Source organism: Apium graveolens, chromosome 4 (genome assembly GCF_009905375.1).
Source record: "Apium graveolens cultivar Ventura chromosome 4, ASM990537v1, whole genome shotgun sequence".
NCBI lineage: Eukaryota > Viridiplantae > Streptophyta > Magnoliopsida > Apiales > Apiaceae > Apium > Apium graveolens.
This window is the reverse complement of record NC_133650.1, coordinates 37996705-38004362: the sequence shown is the minus strand read 5'-3', so window position 1 is coordinate 38004362 and position 7658 is coordinate 37996705. Positions and strand designations below refer to the sequence as shown.

The window sequence follows — 7658 nt, the reverse complement described above, 5'->3', positions numbered from 1 at the left end:
CGGATGTAACGAAAGAAAAATATTGAATATAAATGAATGTAGTTTAATTTTACTCCTTTCGTCATAAAATACAAGTTTTTTTGGCTCCTTCAGAATGTAGTTAAATTTTATGTGTAAAATTATCATTTTTATTCATCTTAAAATACGTGTCAAATGTCAAAAAAACTTAACTTTTGAGAGGGAGGAAGTATAATATCGAATTTTACCATTTTTGAAACATATATAATTGTATTGGTCCATCGTATAGAAGTGAACGGGAGGGAGTAAAAAATATGAAAGAGTTTTATAGATATGACTTCTTTACTACTCCCTCCGTCCCGTCCCGCTAGGTTCTATACGTTTATTATTTGCACGTATTTCGAGACTTTTATAAAATATAGTTTCATAATGTTTTTTTTTAATTTTTTCTTTTTGGTTAAAAGTTTTAACATAAAACTTTAAAAGAATATTAATGTATAAAATTTAAAAGAAACATTATACAATTATATTTTAAAAGAGTATTAATATATAAAATATAATAGGAGGGACAGAGTAATCCCGTTTTGAGGCTTACGAAAGTCGGTCAAACAATATATGACGGTCAAACAGTACATGATGATTGATGAGTTATTGATGCCATGTTCAGCAGACCCGGATGCTTTTGAGAGCGACCCTCAATAAAATACTAATCTAAAAACCAATTTACGAACTTCACATAAAAGCATTAGCGATGCACTCGGGTAATTATAGGGTGGCAATATCGGATATTGGGTCGGATTCGTGTCGGGTTGGATGTACCTTATTTTTTTTTAAGCCAACCCGAACCCGACACGACCCGAATTGGGTTTGAAAGATATGACACGAACCCCCCCTGTGAGTACCCGAATTACCTGAAAATTACCTATTTGACACGAATCCAAATGGATCGGGTCAGACACGACCCGAAATGACCCAAAAATTACCCGAAATTAGAAATAAAGGAAGAAAATAAAATTGTCATTGCAACACTACAAATATTTAAAGTGTTATGCCAGATAACCATACAAATATTACAAACGACAAAGTTTCAAAGTTTACAACTTTTTATGAATATTCTACTACATAACAAGCTGATAATAAATTACTAATGAAAATGTGCAGGTACTTCCAAATCAGAATGCGTCCAGGGTGAATTGCCAAATGCAGACTCCATGAACCATGAACTTGTTAATCTGCTACTAACTGAAACAAATAGCATTTATATATGTTCATCAATCATCAACAGCTATAAAATATGGTGTAAAAAACATAAATCAATATCAAGAAATAAATTACCATCCACTCTCGTTAATCTGCACTTGTTAATCTGCATAAATATATTCAAAGAATTAAGTCACATATATAACTTAAATAAGAATAGATGTGAAGAAAGAGAGAGTGAGAAAGAGAGAGATACAGGAGAGGGAAAGAGGAAGAGAACTAATTAGCTATAAAATTGCAAAACTGAGAGAGAAAGGGAGAAGTATACCACTAGTAAAGCAGAACTTAAATCCAGATGATTCAACAAGCTTAGCACCGAGAGCATCAAAATAAGAAGGGCCTTGATGAAGTCCAGGAGATTCAAGTAAGCGATGAAAACTTATTCCGACAAAATCAACTGCTTATTCCGACAATGAAAACTTTGAAAGATACTAGATAGATGTGAAGTCTTTGATTACCAAATTGGGGTTTCCGAATTATAAACTAGGGTTTAGGTATCGGGACTCGGGAGAGAAGTGAGAGACGAGAGAGGCGGATTTAGAAATAATTTGATATTAGGGTTTGATTGTAATACTATGACCATGTGATTTTTAATGGACCATATGTTGTGGGCTGGGGAATTTGGACCGGGCCAACATGAAATATAAATGTAAGACATCACATGATATATTTTTAATTATAATATGATATATTAATGAATAGGTCGGGTTCGGGTATTTCGGGTCAACCCGAAAATGACCCGATTTTTTCGGGTAAATTTTTACCCAACCCGAACCCGACCCGAAAGTCAAAAATCCCAACCCTAATTTGTACTTTTTCGGGTTGGTTCGTGTCGGGTTCGTGTCGGGTTTCGGGTCATGTCGGATTTTGCCACCCCTAGGTAATTTTCAGACCCCCGCTCAAAACAAAACTGAATTAGGCAACGTACTTTTGGTCTCTATTTAAATACCCTTAAAACAACGGGGTATCGAGCTGCCCCGTCTATCATGCAAGACAACTCGAGAGTGAAATTTGGATTTAAACCTAGTTAAGAGTATCTTGAAAGTAATACTCCCTCTATCCCATTAAGTTCTATAAATTACTTTTTAACACGCTTTTTAATGCTCATTTAAAACATAATATCATAATATTTTTTTTAATATTTTTTTCTGAATTAAAATTTTATGTTTAAACTTTTATTAAAAAAATTAAAAAATATATTATGAAACTATACTTTATAGAAGTCTCGAAATGCGTGCAAATAATGAACATATATTATTAAACGGGACGGAGGTAGTAATTAAAATAATTAGCTAAATGATTATTCTTTAAAATTTATTCAATCCGTATGAGTTTTTACTCTCATGATATTAGCTATAACTGTTAGATGTATTTAATAATTTTATTTTATTAATATATATATATATATGAAAATTTTATATGTTAGATTTTTTTAGTATATATTTAGTTAAATTAAATGAAAATATAAATAATATATTATATAAAAATATATCAAATATAATACCAATTTAATTTATATTACAATTTAAATATAATAAACTATTTAAATATAACAAAACATAATTAATAAACATTACATATATATCTATTATTAAATATACAATTATATTATATTATATTTATTAGTATTTATAAAAATATGCAATGTATATTGTTATGGATTGAAAACTAGGGTGTATTAATTGCTGTATTTATTACTAAGGTTCGGGAGCTCAAGGCCTTTAATGGCTGCTCTCATGTTTCGTAACTTAACTCTGCCTTTACGAGATGCCTACGTATCTCTATGAATTAGAGAATCAAGTCAAAAACGTAGTTCTGATTGATGGGGCAAGACCCTTTATATAGATGTTGGATGTCCTTAACTTGGACTAGGGTTAGGAGACTTGTTGAACAAGTCTCAGACTTTGGATAGACTTCGAAGTCCTAGAATAAAGGAATCATACTCCTCGTTGGTGTAGGTGCCCTCAAGGCTATCTTTCTAGGCTAATTTTAGGTCCATATCATTTGCCCCCCAACTTTTGTGAAACTTTACAAAGATTTCGCAGAAGTTAAAGTTTATTTGTTCCCTTATAGGGTATCATTTTTTCGTAAAGTGTGGAGCGATCTACACATTTACAACGATTTGCCTTGCACATGGCTTCAGGGTTGTTTTAGAACCTCCCTATTACTTTTTTTACCTTATTTCTTCTTTTTAGGAATTTTCTGGTATTTTTCAGGAATTGTCCCTTAATTTTTGAGATTTTTCCCTAATTTACAGGAATTTTTCCTTAATTTCTGGGATTTCTTCCTAATTTACAGGAATTTTTTCTTAATTTCTGGGAATTTTTAGCATTTTTTCAGATTTTAGCCCATTTTCTAATTAATTAAATAATCAGAAAATGGGCTTGTATGGTGTCATACATCCTAGGCATGGGTCACCCCCGCCTAGGAGACAGTTCGTGAACCACGCCTAGGAACTATCAACCACGCCTAGGAATCATGTCTCCTAGGCGTGGTTTAGCTTCCCATAGCTACAATGCATCCTAGGCATGGATTACCCCCGCCTAGGAGACATCTTTTAAACATCGCCTAGGAATTATGTTTCCTGGGCGTGGTTTGACTTTTAAAGCCTTCATACTTTCTAGGCGTGGGTTACCCCCGCCTAGGAGACATCTTTTGAACAGAGCCTAGGAATTATGCTTCTTAGGCGTGGTTTGACTTTAAAGCCCTCATACTTCCTAGACGTGGTTTACCCCCATCTAGGAGACATCTTTAGAACAACGCCTATGAATTATGCTTCCTAGGTGTGGTTTGACTTTTAAAGTCATCATACTTCCTAGGCGCGGAAAGTCCTCATACTTCCTAGGCGCGGGTTACCCCCGCCTAGGAGACATCTTTTGAACAACGCCTAGGAATTATGCTTCCTAGGTGTGATTTGACTTTTAATTTTTTTCTCCTTGATCTTCTTTAGTCTTTTTTACCGTAAGGCGATTTCCGGCCTTCTCCAGCACCGTTTTCTGAATTTCTTTTGAAACATTCCCTTTTTTCCATCTTTTCTTCATCGTGGCATTTTTTTTATCACCCATTTTTAAATAAATAAATTATGAACTCCTGTCATAATTTATTGTATCAGCGGACATACTAAATTTTGTGTAATCGTGCATAATATAAATACATGGATAGAAAATAATATTAAAAATTATTTTATATTTTTCCCAATTAATTATATATTTAAATTCCTTAATTTTTAAGAAATTTATATATAAATTACGAATTTACTCGTAATTTTTGTTGTCATCAGACATTAATTTATGCAATTGTGCATTAAATAATATTCTCTATTTTGAGAATTTTGTCTTCCTTTTTTCTAATAAATTTTGTGCACCTCCATCCTACGCGTGGGTTACCCCTGCCTAGGGAACAAATTCCTTTCCACGGCTATAAATAATATCTCATAGGCGTGGTTGGAGCCCGGATCCATCAATCCTGAACGTGGGTTATTGCCACCAAAGAGGCAAATTGGCAAACACACCTAAAAATTTTGTCTTCTTGGCGTTGATAGAAGGCCTTCGTGGCTGAATCCTTCCTAGGCGTGGGTTACCCCCGCCTATGATGTATATTGGAAAATTCACATAGAAATATTGCTTCCTGAATGTTAATTAAATGATTTCACGGCTGAAACCTTCCTAGGCGTGGGTTATCCCCGCCTAGGAGGCATATTGCTGAACACGTGGAGAAATCCCACCTCTTGGGTATTGGTTGAGCTTCAAACTTTATTTTAATTCTCTTTTTTCTTTTAATAAGAAAAGAGTATCTTCGTTCGGTCATAAATCCTAGGCGGAGGTGGGTTAACTCACCTAGAAAATAGTATTGTAACAACGATTAGGAATGGTGCTTCCTAGGCGTTGTTGGGCTTCAAACCTTAAAACCCGTGTATTTTACCAATATTCATGTTATCAACTTATAATTTGAGTTTTTACGTGCCTTTTCTTTTTTACATAAAGCCATATCGCGGCCTTGCATGGCTTTATCTGCCTGCCGTGGCTCTTTATTTTGCTCTTATATGCTTCTGGTCCTTTATAGACTTTGAACATTTTCAGTGTGCATCCTAATTGTCCTTTGGGATTCAACTTGTGATCCTTCGGGATCTCCTATCATTATGCAGTTATTTTTTATTTTCGACGGTTGGTCTTTCAGGACTTGCAATCATTAGATGCTCGCTCATAAATAAATTGATAGATAAAATGATAGGAATAAACTTGCATAGGTAGATAATATCCTGAAATATGGGTTCAACCCTTACATAGAATAGAAATTGGTTTCATCGACCTTATTTCTACTTGTTAGATACATTCACGCCATGGGGCTTCAAGCCCAAAAAGTCAAGGCATTTTTGGGCCACAGGCCTTTTTTTTGCACGTATCATTTACTTATGTCACTTGAACTCTTCAATTACAAGATTTCCTAGTACATGATCTTTACTCGAGTTTAATTAACTGCAATTGAATGATTGTGACACCTACGAGCCTTTAATCGGACAAAACTTGGGCTCTTCGGGCCTTTAACAACTTTCTCTTTCACCCTCAGGTTGTAGTAAAAAGAGTCCTTTTCTGATATTCCACAATCTTTGCGTGCGCCGCATCTCATACTTTATCTATTAAGTCCAGGGCTAATCGTTGCCCTTCCTCATTTTCTTCAGCATTGTATGCTTGGATTCTGGGAGATGAGTACAATATTCCTGGATTTTTCCATCCTATTCTTCAGCCAATCTAGAATTATACGATTCGCCACTTCCGCTTGCCCATTGGCTTATGGGTGAGCTGTGGAGGTAAACCGCAACTCGATCTTATTCTCCTCGCAATACTTCCTGAATTATTTATTGTTGAACTGTGTTCCATTATCGGTGGCTAGGATACGGGGAATTCTATATCTGCACATGATATTTTCCCACAGGAATTGTGCAACCTGTTTAGTTGTGATCTTGGCTAAAAGTTTAGCTTCAATCCACTTAGTAAAATAGTTTATAGCTACAATCAGGAACTTCCTTTGAGCTGTGGCCATGGGAAAAGACCCAAGTATATCCATTCCTCACATAGCAAAAGGAATGGGAAAATTGATAGAAGTCAGAATCTCAGGAGGCTGTCGAACAACTGATGCATATTTCTGACAACGATCATACTTCTTCACATAGACTTTGGCGTCAGCCATCATCTCTGGCCAATAAAAACCTAAAAGGGTTATCTTATGTGCCAGTGCTCTTCCCACCAAGTGTTGCCCACAAATACCTTTGTGTACTTCTTCAAGAGCCAAATGTGCCTCGTCAGGTCTAAGATATCTTAAGTAAGGAACCACATAAGATCTTTTATACAGAATCCCATCAATCAAGGAATATCTCAGTGCTCGAACAACCAATTTTCGTGCTTCAATCATATTGTTTGGCAGCCAACCAGTTTGAATATGGGCCTTAATGGGATCTATCCATGATGTCCCCAGCCCTAAAGGGGCAATAAGCTTAACATCAATGCTCCGTGTTTTTAAAACGTGGAAGTACACACTTCCTGAGCTCTTTTTAATCTCTGATGAAGCGAACTTGGACAACACATCTGCCTTAGCATTTTCCTCTCTTGGAATGTGCTCATAATGGCATTCATCGAACTGAGTCATCACAACCCTTAGTAGGCGGACATACTTAGCCATTATTTCATCCCTTGCCTCAAACTCTCCCTTAGCCTGAGATATGACAAGCTTCAAATCTGTACAAACTTTCAAGTTCTTGACCCTCAATATCCCTGCTAGGCCAAGGCCAGCTATCAGAGCTTCATACTCAGCTTCATTATTTGTGATTGGGAAGTCTAACTTCATAGCATATTCAATCAAGAACCCATTTGGGCTTTGTAAAACTAGCCCTGCCCAACTCGAATTTGTTTTTGATGCTCTGTCAAAATAAAGAATCCAGTATTCCTTCTCCTTAACTCCCTCTCCTTTGTTACGTCCTGTGTCTTGAGGTATAGTATCTTCCTGCCCCCCGAGTGCTTGGTTGGGTATGGTACACTCCACCACGAAGTCAGCCAACGCCTGGGATTTTATTGCTGTTCACGGCTTGTACTTGATGTCGAATTCTCCCAATTCTATTGCCCATTTAATTAGCCTCCCACTAGCTTTGGGACTGTGAATGATATTTCTCAAGGGCTGATTTGTTAGCACTTCAACTTTATGAGCTTGGAAGTATGGGCGCAACTTCCTTGAAGCCATTACCAGGACTAAAACAAATTTTTCAATAGTTGAATAATTCAATTCAGCTCCGTGCAAGATCTTACTGACATAATATATGGGTTTCTGGACTTTTAATTTCCTCCTTAACCAATATAGCGCTCAAGGCATTTTCTGAAACGACCAAATATAAGTATAAAACTTCATTCAGAGCTGGTTTGACCAACAACGGGGCTTGGACCATATACTTC

At 35.9% G+C, this 7658-nt stretch overlaps 1 long non-coding RNA gene across 1 annotated transcript; it reads right to left on the bottom strand.

Annotated features, from left to right (window-relative positions):
- Positions 1–954: 954 nt before the first annotated feature.
- LOC141716714 (uncharacterized) lies at positions 955–1804 on the bottom strand. Its single transcript, XR_012573307.1, has 3 exons — positions 1487–1804; positions 1294–1324; positions 955–1200 (listed from the first exon to the last, which is right to left on the bottom strand). It is a non-coding gene; the product is annotated as an uncharacterized LOC141716714 (long non-coding RNA).
- Between the last annotated feature and the right edge of the window lie 5854 nt (positions 1805–7658).